Source organism: Hyperoodon ampullatus, assembly GCF_949752795.1.
Source record: "Hyperoodon ampullatus genome assembly, chromosome: 1".
Lineage (NCBI taxonomy): Eukaryota > Metazoa > Chordata > Mammalia > Artiodactyla > Ziphiidae > Hyperoodon > Hyperoodon ampullatus.
The window spans coordinates 129537028-129550094 of NC_136914.1; the positions used below are offsets into that span (position 1 = coordinate 129537028).

The window sequence follows — 13067 nt, forward strand, 5'->3', positions numbered from 1 at the left end:
GCGGCTTTGTTGTGGGAAGATCTGAATGTCCTTGTTTTCCCCTAAAGCTTCAGCTCCGAGTTTCAGGATGTGATTTGGCAAGTGCCAAATCCAATCGTCCCTGAACCCTTGATCATCTTTTATGCCCCGTAGAAGTATGTTTTTATTCATCCATTTCTTCAGGAGGTAAGAAATAAAGCTCTTCCATTCTAGGCATAAATTAGCATTTTATAACAATGCAGTGCAAAAAAATGTAATTTAAATAGAACTGATTAGAATTTTGATAGGGCACCTAGGAACCTCTAAACAAACGCTGATCAGGCAATGAGTGGAACAAGTCATTTATTTCAGTGGTTCACTTCTCCGTTTGATGATCGGGTCACAGTTTCCCAAACATCTGCGGCGACTGTTCATTAATGATTCACTTCTCGCTCAGTAATTGTCCGATTTAACTACAAACCGTGAGCTTATAGGCAAAGCCACAGATGACAGCAGAGGGAAAAAGGAACAACCTAGATAAAAGTATATTTTCTTTTTGTAATAACGTTCGCTAATTCAGGGACTCAGAGAGAGGGTTAGCTATTGTTAGACTTTGGCCTTTGTCTCATCTACATGCAGTGGACTAAATTGCTCACCACTTGTTAAGCAGGGATGTTTAAGCTCCAGAGTGCCGGGCTTTGCAAATGAGGCTGTACAAGTTGGCATTCAGCCTGTCTTTGTGGGTAGAGCCTCACCTTTGGGTCAGCGAGCAACGTGCCGTAAGTGGGACAGAGAAGATTCAGGATGCTATCACCCTGAATCACATGTTTTTCTTCAGGTGCCTCATCTTGGAAAATGTTCTGAATCAATCTGAAAGGTTCATTTGCAGGGTTTTTCTCCTTTGATATTTCGGAGGTTTTTCTTTTATTAAGAAGATGAAAATGTTTCCCTCTTATTTCATGAGTTCGACTCACATTCAGGAAATTCTGGGTGCGGTGGCTTCCCCAGTATATCATTACATTCCATGTTTTGCTTTACTTTTTTTTTTTTTTTTCTGTGTATTCACTTTTATAAAACTATTCTTACAGCCATTTTAACTATAGTATTACTACTATTATTACATGGGTGGCAAGATCTTATTTCACAGGCTACCCATTATTTAGAACAATACAATATAAACATACGCAAAAATTCTTGGTATTTGTCAATGTGCAATATTTGTACACTTCTGGGTTTCTCTGTACAACGTCTTAGACTCTAGAATATAAAGGTTGCTGGTCCTGATCCCTTGCAGAGTGAGTGCAGCAGCGGTGGCTCGACGGGCTCCCGACGCAGCCCCGGACCCCGCACGGTGGCGCCTGCGGTCCCCGGTCAGCAGCAGCAGTGGCGGCGGCAGAGGAGCGCGCTCATCATACGGGGCCGTTAACCGCCGCATCGCCCGGCATGCTCGGCTGCTCAGTCCTCTGCTCTGGGCTGCTGCTGTGGGGCCGGGGTGCTGCAGACTTCCCCTCTGCCGTCTCCAGGCTCTCCTCCACATCTTTACAAGCAGCATCTTGAGAGGTAGACAGTTTTCCTTCCTCACTTTTGAAGACCGCAGTTTCTGTCTTGGCATCCACAGTGAGGCTCAGAGTTTCCTTCACGCCGCCATTCATCACTGTCTCAGTTACCTTGTCTGTACTTTCTGCATCCTCCTCTCCGTCAGAGCTGCCTTCCACGGCCACGCTGCCTGGCGCTTCCGGCTGCACTGCCAGCGCAGCCACACTGGAAGCCAGCGGGCCCACTGGCTCCGTGCTGGTCTCCATTTCCACTGGAGAACTGCTCCTTAAAGAGTCTTTTGTACTCAGGGAAGACGCGAACTCGGAAAGCGAAGCCCAGCCTGTCTCCTTAGTCGGCACCGGCTCCTCTGCGCTCCAGACGTCAGAGCCCACAGAGTCCAAGGGAGCCCCGAGCGCTGTCTCCATGGGGACATCAAAGCTGGCTGATCAGCTGGGCGGTTCATTCAGGTCTACCTCCATTTTATCCTCTGTGTTGGCACTACTGGATTCAAACAAGTCTTGTTTTGCTCCATCTTCTTCTTCAGAGTCTGTACTCTTCTCACTGTCTGTACTCCCCGAGCTTGATCGCCTTTGGGATTCTGGTGTAAATGCAATGTGTTTTTCCTCCCAGATATCTTCCTCATCAGAGCCACCATCATCAAACTGCTGTATTCTTTCCTTACAACATGCTTCAAACAAGGCAATATTTCCACTTTCATTTGTATTGAGAGTAAAGTTGATGTCTGATACCCGATCAAAAGAAACATTGCCAATGTCATCTTGATCTGCAAACTTCTCATCGTTGAAGCCAAACTGGTCAATAAAATTGGACGTCATTTGTTGCATCTGATAATCAGAAAAGGCTAGATCTACCGTGTTCCTCTTGTTAGTTTCTCCTAAGGAGCTTGTGCAGAACGTCTCCCATCGCTCCCTGACTTCGTCTGGAAGATCTTTGATGAGCTGCTGTACTAAGGCGCTGTTGGGGCCCTTATCAGTGCTGTGCACGATGCAGTTGGCTATCCTTGTCAGGTGTCCCATGTAGCCATGCCGTCTTCCTCCTTCGGCTTGTTTCTTCTCGTTCATTTCCCAAGCGTCAAGTATTCGTTCTATCAATTGACATTTTTGAAAGAGATGTTTCAATAACAAATTGTCACCAGTGGAGTCTTGATCAGTAATTGTGCTATTTTCTGTGTTTTCAAAAGGACTTGCAAGAATCAGTGCAATACAGATTTCCACTTGTGTGTGTAAAAAGTTATTCCATGTGTATTTGAAGAACATGTCCAATATGACCCCAATGCTATTCAGCTCCATAAGGTCCCCGTTGATACTGCTGGTATTTGTTTGGAGGAGGCTGGATATCAACCTAATCACATTCAACCGGGTGTTGCCCACGGGAGGGTCCAGCACGCCCCACGTAGTCTTCATCACACTTTTCTTGGGTGGCTCAAGCAGGAGTTCATGAAAAGATCCAAGTCTTCCTCGGATGGCTTCTAGAACGCTCTTGTTGACCGAACAAGCTGAATGACTCATGCCTGGTGGGCAGATCTCTATATGGCCTTCAAATGTTGGTCGCCGTGTCTCAAGTAAAGCCAACAATATCTGGACTGCGCTGACTGTGGACGATTCATTCTTCTCCTTGTGGAAAATATTTGATAGGAGCTGCTCTATAATTTCTTGCTTTTCTAGAGTGGCAAGGAGGGGGTCTGGTTCTGTACTGTTCTGAATTTGTAACATCTGGTCTCTGCTCAGGCGAACAGTTTCACAAAGTGACTGTGATGCATTTGAATGCCGATCTTCTTCTTGCGATGGATGAACTATTTCCACAAGCCTCTGGATAATTTTCTCCTCATTTAACCAATTCAGCACGTCCTGCCTGGGCTGTGGGGGCTCAATGCATGTCAGGAGCCTGAGCAACAAGTCCATGATGGCCGATGTTCCTATGTGCTTCATAATAAGGTCCACAAAGTCACATTTCTTCTTTAGGAAATCCACAATCTGTTCTGGTTTTCTGCTGATAAGAATACTTAGCACCTTGCTGAAGAAACCGGCAAGCAGTGGGTTCAAGGGGGAATCGTTTAGGAGGAAGCTATACAATTTCATTAGCAAGGATTCATCTTCTCCCAGTCTATCATTCATTTGGGAGACATCAGAAGTGAGCAACTCACAAGATCTATTTGGATACTTGTATCTGATCTTTTCATCCATGTCTTGAGGTGGTTCTTCAATAATGAATGAGACTACATCTTCGAGACATTCTGCTTTTAACAGGAACTCTATAAGTTTGCAGTTCTGAGCTTTACATTCCTGTAAAACATCTTCCTCATCCATCAACTCCTTCAGTGTTACATCTTCTCTTTCTAGAAGTGTGTCTATGTGGGATGATGAGTGAAGATAAAATTTCCAAAACATGCTGCTCTTTCAAACCAAGTTTAAAAATTAAAAGAAATGTTTTCTTTTCTGTGGCTCCTTGCCCATTACAGGTTATCCTGGCAACGGTTGTCTTCCAATTTACTGCATTAGCAGATTAGCAGAATAAAGTGGGATGGTCGACATGAAACAGAAGTTCCCCTGGAGGAAGGGAAATATCCAACTCTAGCCCCCTCTAACCTTTCGCATGAGGAAAGGGAAGTACACAACTCCAGGCCACTCTAGCCATCCTGTACCACCAAGAAAATTACACGAAGCTCCGAGGTTGAAACGTCAGGACACACAGGTACATCCAAGGACTCATTCCGTCCACCTGGAGGTGCCCGTGACTCGCCGCTAGTTGCACTCAGGCGGGAAACGCGCTCACCGACACCATCAGCGAAGCGCCCCAAATCTGCTTTACTTACTGATTATCTTCACTGGTAGTTAAAATTAGTTTATCAGCCCTCTTGTCTTGGTATAATCTTGGTATTAGTAGGATGTCATTTGCTAGAATGCAGGTTAGAAATGAAATCCCAAGAAAGGCAATAAGTTAAACAATTGTTCCCCCCCAAGTCAGAACAAAGCATTGTTTTAAAGGAAGAATCATCAGTTTATTATAGTTTTTTAAAAAATGTTTATTTATTTATTTATTTGGCTGTATAGGGTCTTAGTTGCAGCACGCGAGATCTTCATTGCAGCGCGCAGGCTACTCTCTAGTTGTGGTGCGTGGGCTGTCGAGTGTGTGGGCTCCGTAGTTGGGGCACGCGGGCTCTAGAGCATGCAGGCTTAGCTGCCCCATGGCATGTGGGATCTTAGTTCCACGACCAGGGATCGGAAGGCGGATTCTTAACCGCTGGACCACCAGGGAAGTCCCTTTATTATAGTTTTAATGTTGCCCTCCTTGTCCTGGGTGTTTTGTGGGTGAAGAACCTCCAGGGGTGAGGCTCTACAAAGTGGAGCGTGCTTTGAATGAGCACCTGATATCTGGGGCAGGTGGGAGAACAGGGCTAGCGTGGTCCTATGGTCTGGCGGGTTAATGGTTGGCATAGCGATTTGTGTGAGTGACACTTGTCTTTCTTCCTGCTGCAGCCTGAAAAGAGAATGTCTTCCTTCCTTTGGGTCATGACTGGGTACAAAGCAAGCATCTAAGGCGGTACCCAGTGGAGGAGGCATCTACACTGCTCATCATTACAGAGTTAATAAAGCTGGGGTCTAGGTGAAACCCACATGCTGGCAGTGGAGTGACAAGCATGTGTAGAGAATTTCTGTTGTTGAAAACAACAGTAAATATCTCTGGGATAGAGTCTTTGTTGCCCAAACTTACTGTATCCTTGGGGAAGAAAAAGTAAAAGTTTGATATTGCTGGAAGAATTTATAGCAGCCTGGCTCTATGTTTGCAGAATTCAACCGTCCTCTGAATACCTGTTTCTTCGAATAGGTGTCAGACCATTTTACAGCTGAGTAAACTAAGGCAAAGAGAGGTGAGGAGATTTGCCATACTCACAAAATAATTCTGAGGTCTAGGAGAAATGAGAACCAATGGTCCACTGCAAAGCGATTTAAAACCACCCAGGCCATTGTGTATCCCTGTGCTTTTCTTTTAAAATAAAGTAAAAAAGGAATTACGTGTACTATTAGAGATGGCTGGTACTGTTTTCGACAGTGATGATTTTGGTTCTCATGAACTTTGCTATTTAGAGATATGCTAAGAGAACTTACTACCTTGGAACAAGCAAACAAAATATTGTGTTTGGGGTAATTTATTTTCTCTGGCTTTGTTAACTGAGCAGTTAACTGGATTATTTCCCTAATGTGAACAGAGACTCTATTCATATTAAAACAATTAATTGGACAGTTGTTGTAGGGTGAACATTTACTCTCTTATTTTTTTCTCCTCCTCCTGTCATCTCTCCTTCCCCCCATGTTTGGTTTTCTCAGAGAGAGCAATTTCAACCGCATAATGTCTAATGTGAAGATTGGAAGCTCTCAAAAATCATAGCAAGGAACTATAGCCACACATTTATTCTCAGCAGATCTTTGCATATTTTTGGATTTTTATGTTTTGCTTACTTTCCAATGACTGAGTTCCATGCCATAACATCTCCGTTATTTTGGTGGGTGGATTAGAGCTTATTGTCTCTCACAGCAGCCTTCGGCTGCCCTGGGTGAGACCTCCACAGCTTGCTTACCTTATCATAATATTGGAAAGCAATTTCTCTTGACTGCTGTGAACCGACACTGGAATTCTGAAATGCTGCCACAGTCATTAAGTGATTTCCAATTAGTTAATTGGTTTCACAGCCTGCTTCTTTCTAAACTGTACCTTAAATGAAAAGCGGAACCATTCATTTTTGAAAGGGAAAAATATCCTGGGGACTTTGGGTTTTAAGATCCTAAAACGAAGCATACTTTGGAAGAAACGTCACTGAAAACACCAGTCCTGCAAACAGAAAATATTATTATTATTATTACAGAAAAGAACAGACAGTCTCTCCTGGCCTTGCCAAATGGTCGAGGGTTTATTTTGCCCACTTTAACTTTGAATCAAAGGAAGTGAGGTAGATTATCAGAGAGCAGCACGGAACATGGAGAGTTTCGAGATCAACATGGATTCTTCTCTAGGGAAGCTTCCTGGGCCTCTGTGTTGGGTCTTCAGGGCCATATCTGCCGGGCTGCTCTAGGATGCTACTAACCTTCACTGAGCAGTAGGGCAAAGTCCTTGCGAATGGTTCATCAAGAAGCTGCTTTTTGGAAAGGGAACTCTATATGGTTAGGTATGTGGACTGACAGAAGGAATGGGGTGAAAGAAGGTGAGAGGTTTACGTAGAATATCTCTAGTCAACACGTGTTGTTAATGGTGGGGGCCATAAACAGGATTTTTGAGCAATAACTGATTTGCACAGTAGAATAAATATTTATTCAGTAGGGTAGATACGGTAATAATTACCCACTAGGGTAAATCAATCATCTACTTTCCCTGATAGAGAAAACTTTGCTTTAATAGTAGATAGAATGCATAAAGTATGAATGCAAAATTTCCTCTCTGTTAATTAGACAAAAACGCAGTCAATCAAGTAAGAAGCATCGGAGTCTAGCGGTCAAAAGCATGGACTCTGGAGACAGACTATCTGGGTGAAAATCCTGATTGTCACTTTCTAGTTGTGTGACTTGGGGCAAGTTGCTTGACCTCTTTGTGCTTGTCTCTGGGGAAATGGAGGAGAGGAGTAATACCATCCTCACAGGGTTGTTATGAAGGGTGAACATAAAGGGTTAAAATTCATCAATCCCTTAGAATCGGGTTTGAAACATAGTTTGTTAAAGAAACCAAATTTTATCGTATGCCATGTTTTGAAAGATCCATCTTTTGATTTCTCCATTGAAAAAAACCCTCTCCTCTTCTGGGTAATCACCCATGAGAATAGTACTCAAAGGAGGGCAAGAGCTGAGATGCTGGCCGTCCCTTGGGTTGGTCAGTCCATCTGTCGGTCAGCTATGTTCCCTGCCATTGGCTCTTTAAGACAATTTCTTTCCCCCAAATCAGTCAGCCTGACCTTTTTGTTAAAGAAGACTGTTTATGTTAGAGAAGTAGATTAAATTGGAATAGCAAAGGGGGCAGTGACTGGAATACTGGGTCAGAAAGAGGCAAAGAACTTCAGTGTGTGCAAGTGTATATGTGTGTGTGTGTGCGCATGTGTCTGTATCAAAGACAGAGACAAGAGAGACATGGTGTCAGAGAAAGACAGAGAGGGACACACAGACACATTCACACAGACAGAGAGACACAGAGACACAGACAGAGACAGAGAGAACATGTGGAGAGCAACAGAAAATCTTCGGTGAGTGGGAGACCATGTACAGGGAAAGTCAGCACTTTGCTGAAAGGAATTGAGAGATGTGAGGAATACTGAAGGCCAAGAAGGGAGCTGAGGACAGAAAGCCCTGACTGGCGATCATGCCTTTCTGTCTGCTTTAGAAGCAGTTGGTTCATCATTTCAGCAGCCTGGAGTCCTTTAGTAATGACTTTATGGATTAAAATTTAAAACCAAAGTAGATGTGTTTACAAAACAGCACTCACACTGAACTGATAGCAAGCTGCTGAAGTTGGGCTCACAATTGTCCCAGAGCCCGGGGTATGCTGTTCTGGTAGATGGTCCTGGTGCTTGTTGAAGTGGGTAAGACCACAGCCCCCCTTTCTTCTGTGTCACTTCCCGCCCTGCCTAAAGATAGCACTTTCAGGTGATATGCTGGCAGGCACAAGTAACGCATTTACGGGCACATGTTGCCTGGCCTTGATAGTAACGCTGGTAGAAATTTGTCTGCTTTTTAAAAAATTTATTTTTAAGTTTCCTCGTGCAGCCTGTTCATTCCAGTCGAAACAATGGTTTGACAAATACCAAGTCCAGAATCTCATAATGATACAGGAGTTTTGAGACCGTGTTTTTTTTTTTTAATTTTATTTTATTCATTTTTTTATACAGCAGGTTCTTATTAGTCATCCATTTTATACACATCAGTGTATACATGTCAATCCCAACAGCCCAATTCATCACACCACCTCCCACACCCCCCACCACTTTCCCCCCTTGGTGTCCATACGTTTGTTCTCTACATCTGTGTCTCTATTTCTGCCTGGCAAACCGGTTCATCTGTACCATTTTTCTCGGTTCTGCATATATGTGTTAACATACAATATTTGTTTTTCTCTTTCTGACTTACTTCACTCTGTATTGCAGTCTCTAGATCCGTCCACGTCTCGACAAATGACCCAATTTCGTTCCTTTTTATGGCTGAGTAATATTCCATTGTATGTATGTACCACATCTTCTTTATCCATTTGTCTGTTGATGGGCATTTAGGTTGCTTCCATGACCTGGCTGTTGTAAATAGTGCTGCAATGAACATTGGGGTGCATGTATCTTTTTGAATTATGGTTTTCTCTGGGTATATGCCCAGTAGTGGGATTGCTGGATCATATGGTAATTCTATTTTTAGTTTTTATATGAACCTCCATACTGTTCTCCATAGTGGCTGTATCAATTTACATTCCCACCAACAGTGCAAGAGGGTTCCCTTTTCTCCACACCCTCTCCAGCATTTGTTGTCTGTAGATTTTCTGATGATGCCCATTCTAACTGGTGCGAGGTGATACCTCATTGTAGTTTTGATTTGCATTTCTCTAATAATTAGTCATGTTGAGCAGCTTTTCATGTGCTTCTTGGCCATCTGTATGTTTTCTTTGCAGAAATGTCTATTTGGGTCTTCTGCCCATTTTTGGATTGGGTTGTTTGTTTTTTTAATATTGAGCTGCACAAGCTGTTTATATATTTTGTAGATTAATCCTTTGTCCGTTGATTTGTTTGCAAATATTTTCTCCCATTCTGAGGGTTGTCTTTTCGTCCTGTTTATGGTTTCCTTTGCTGTGCAAAAGCTTTGAAGTTTCATTAGGTCCCATTTGTTTATTTTTGTTTTTACTTCCATTATTCTAAGAGGAGGAGGATCAAAAAATATCTTGCTGTGATTTATGTCAAAGAGTGTTCTTCCTATGTTTTCCTCTAAGAGTTTTATAGTGTCTGGTCTTACATTTAGGTCTTTAATCCATTTTGAGTTTATTTTTGTGTATGGTGTTAGGGAGTGTTCTAATCTCATTCTTTTACATGTAGCTGTCCTGTTTTCCCAGCACCACTTATTGAAGAGACTCTCTTTTCTCCATTGTATATCCTCGCCTCCTTTGTCATAGATTAGCTGACTATAGGTGCATGGGCTTATCTCTGGGCTTTCTATCTTGTTCCATTGATCTATATTTCTGTTTTTGTGCCAGTACCATACTGTCTTGATTACTATAGCTTTGTAGTATAGTCTGAAGTCAGGGAGTCTGATTCCTCCAGCTCTGCCTTTTCCCCTCAAGACTGCTTTGACTTTTCAGGGTCTTTTGTGTCTCCATAGAAATTTAAAGATTTTTTGTTCTAGCTCTGTAAAAAATGCCATTGGTAATTTGATAGGGATTGTATTGAATCTGCAGATTGCTTTGGGTAGTATAGTCATTTTCACAATACTGATTCTTCCAATCCAATAACATGGTATATCTCTCCATCTGTTGGTATCATCTTTAATTTCTTTCATCAGTGTTTTATAGTTTTCTGCATACAGGTCTTTTGTCTCCCTAGGTAGGTTTATTCCTAGGTATTTTATTCTTTTTGTTTCAGTGGTAAATGGAAGTGTTTCCTTAATTTCTCTTTGAGATTTTTCATCATTAGTATATAGGAATGCAAGAGATTTCTGTGCATTAATTTTGTATCCTGCAACTTTACCAAATTCATTAATTAGCTCTAGTAATTTTCTGGTGGCATCTTTAGGATTCTCTATGTATAGTATCGTGTCATCTGCAGTGACAGTTTTACTTCTTCTTTTCCAATTTATATTCCTTTTATTTCTTTTTCTTCTCTGATTGCCGTGGCTAGAACTCCCAAAACTATGTTGAATAATAGTGGTGAGAGTGGACATCCTTGTCTTGTTCCTGATCTTAGAGGAAATGCTTTCAGTTTTTCACCATTGAGAATGATGTTTGCTGTGGGTTTGTCATATATGGCCTTTGTTATGTTGAGGTAGGTTCCCTCTATGCCCACTTTCTGGAGAGTTTTTATCATAAATGGGTGTTGAATTTTGTCAAAAGCTTTTTCTGCATCTACTGAGGTGATCATATGGTTTTTCTCCTTCAATTTGTTAATATGATGTATCACATGGATTGATTTGCATATATTGAAGAATCCTTGCTTCCCTGGGATAAATCCCACTTGATCATGGCTTATGATCCTTTTAATGTGTTGTTGGATTCTGTTTGCTAGTATTTTGTTGAGGATTTTTGCATCTATATTCATCAGTGATATTGGTCTGTAATTTTCTTTTTTTGTAGTATCTTTGTCTGGTTTTGGTATCAGGGTGATGGTGGCCTCATAGAATGAGTTTGGGAGTGTTCCTTCTTCCGCAATTTTTTGGAAGAGTTTGAGAAGGATGGGTGTTAGCTCTTCTCTAAATGTTTGATAAAATTCACCTGTGAAGCCATCTGGTCCTGGACTTTTGTTTGTTGGAAGATTTTTAATCACAGTTTCAATTTCATTACTTGTGATTGGTCTGTTCATATTTTCTATTTCTTCCTGGTTCAGTCTTTGAAGGTTATACCTCTCTAAGAATTTGTCCATTTCTTCCAGGTTGTCCATTTTATTGCCATAGAGTTGCTTGTAGTAGTCTCTTAGGATGCTTTGTATTTCTGCACTGTCTGTTGTAACTTCTCCTTTTTCATTTTTAACTTTATTGATTTGACTCCTCTCCCTCTTTTTCTTGATGAGTCTGACTAATGGTTATCAATTTTGTTTATCTTCTCAAAGAACCAGCTTTTAGTTTTATTGATCTTTGCTATTGTTTTCTTTGTTTCTATTTCATTCATTTCTGCTCTGATCTTTATGATTTCTTTCCTTCTACTACCTTTGGGTTTTGTTTGTTCTTCTTTCTCTAGTCCCTTTAGGTGTAAGGTTAGATTGTTTATTTGAGATTTTTCTTGTTTCTTGAGGTAGGCTTATATAGCTGTGAACTTCCTTCTTAGAACTGCTTTTGCTGCATCCCGTAGGTTTTGGATCATCGTGTTTTCATTGTCATTTGTCTCTAGGTATTTTTTGATTTCCTCTTTGATTTCTTCAGTGCTCCCATGGTTATCTAGTAACGTATTGTTTAGCCTCCATGTGTTTGTGTTTTCTACATTTTTTCCCTGTAATTGATTTGTAATCTCATAGCATTGTGGTCAGAAAAGATGCTTGATATGATTTCAGTTTTCTGAAATTTACTGAGGCTTGATTTGTGACCCAAGATGTGATCTATCCTGGAGAATGTTCCATGTGCACTTGAGAACAAAGTGTAATCTGCTGTTTTTGTATGGAATGTCCTATAAATATCAATTAAATCTATCTCATCTATTGTGTCATTTAAAGCTTCTGTTTCCGTATTTATTTTCATTTTGGATGATCTGTTCATTGGTGTAAGTGACGTGTTCAAGTTCCCCACTATTATTGTGTTACTGTTGATTTCCTCTTTTATAGCTGTTAGCAGTTGCCTTATGTACTGAGGTGCTCCTATGTTGGGTGCATATATATTTATAAATGTTATATCTTCTTCTTGGATTGATCCCTTGATCATTATGTAGTGTCCTTCCTTGTGTCTTGTAACATTCTTTATTTTAAAGTCTATTTTATCTGATATGAGTATTGCTACTCCAGCTTTCTTTTGATTTCCATTTGCATGGAATATCTTTTTCCATCCCCTCACTTTCAGTCTGTATGTGTCCCTACATATGAAGTGGGTCTCTTGTAGACAGCATATATATGGGTATTGTTTTTGGATCCATTCGGCAAACCTGTGTCTTCTGGTTGGAGCATTTAATCCATTAAGGTTTAAGGTAATTATCGATATATATGTTCCTATGACCATTTTCTTAATCGTTTTGGGTTTGTTTTTGCAGGTCTTTTCTTCTCTTGTGTTTCCCACTTAGAGAAGTTCCTTTAGCATTTGTTGTAGAGCTGGTTTGGTGGTGCTGAATTCTCTTAGCTTTTGCTTGTCTGTAAAGCTTTTGATTTCTCCATCAAATCTGAAGGAGATCCTTGCCAGGTAGAGTAATCTTGGTTGTAGGTTCTTCCCTTTCATCACTTTATGTATATCATGCCACTCCCTTCTGGCTTGTAGAGTTTCTGCAGAGAAATCAGCTGTTAACCTTATGGGAGTTCCCTAGTATGTTTTTGATCGTTTTTCTGTTACTGCTTTCAATAATTTTTCTTTGTCTTTAATTTTTGCCAGTTTGATTATTATGTGTCTTGGCGTGTTTCTCCTTGAGTTTATCCTGTATGGGACTCTCTGCACTTCCTGGACTTGGGTGGCTATTTCCTTTCCCATGTTAGGGAAATTTTTGACTGTAATCTCTTCAAATATTTTCTCAGGTCCTTTCTCTCTCCCTTCTCCTTCTGGGACCCCTATAATGCAAATGTTGTTGCATTTAATGCTGTCCCAGAGGTCTCTTAGGCTGTCTTCATTTCTTTTCATTGTTTTTTCTTTATTCTGTTCCACAGCAGTGAATTCCACCATTCTGTCTTTCAGGTCACTTATCCATCCTTCTGCCTCAGTTAT

At 41.2% G+C, this 13067-nt stretch overlaps 1 pseudogene across 1 annotated transcript; it reads right to left on the reverse strand.

Annotated features, from left to right (window-relative positions):
- Positions 1-1367: 1367 nt before the first annotated feature.
- Positions 1368-4296, reverse strand: LOC307049726 (serine/threonine-protein phosphatase 6 regulatory subunit 3-like; annotated as a pseudogene). Its single transcript has 2 exons — positions 4234-4296; positions 1368-3908 (listed from the first exon to the last, which is right to left on the reverse strand). The product of its transcript is annotated as a serine/threonine-protein phosphatase 6 regulatory subunit 3-like (transcript).
- Between the last annotated feature and the right edge of the window lie 8771 nt (positions 4297-13067).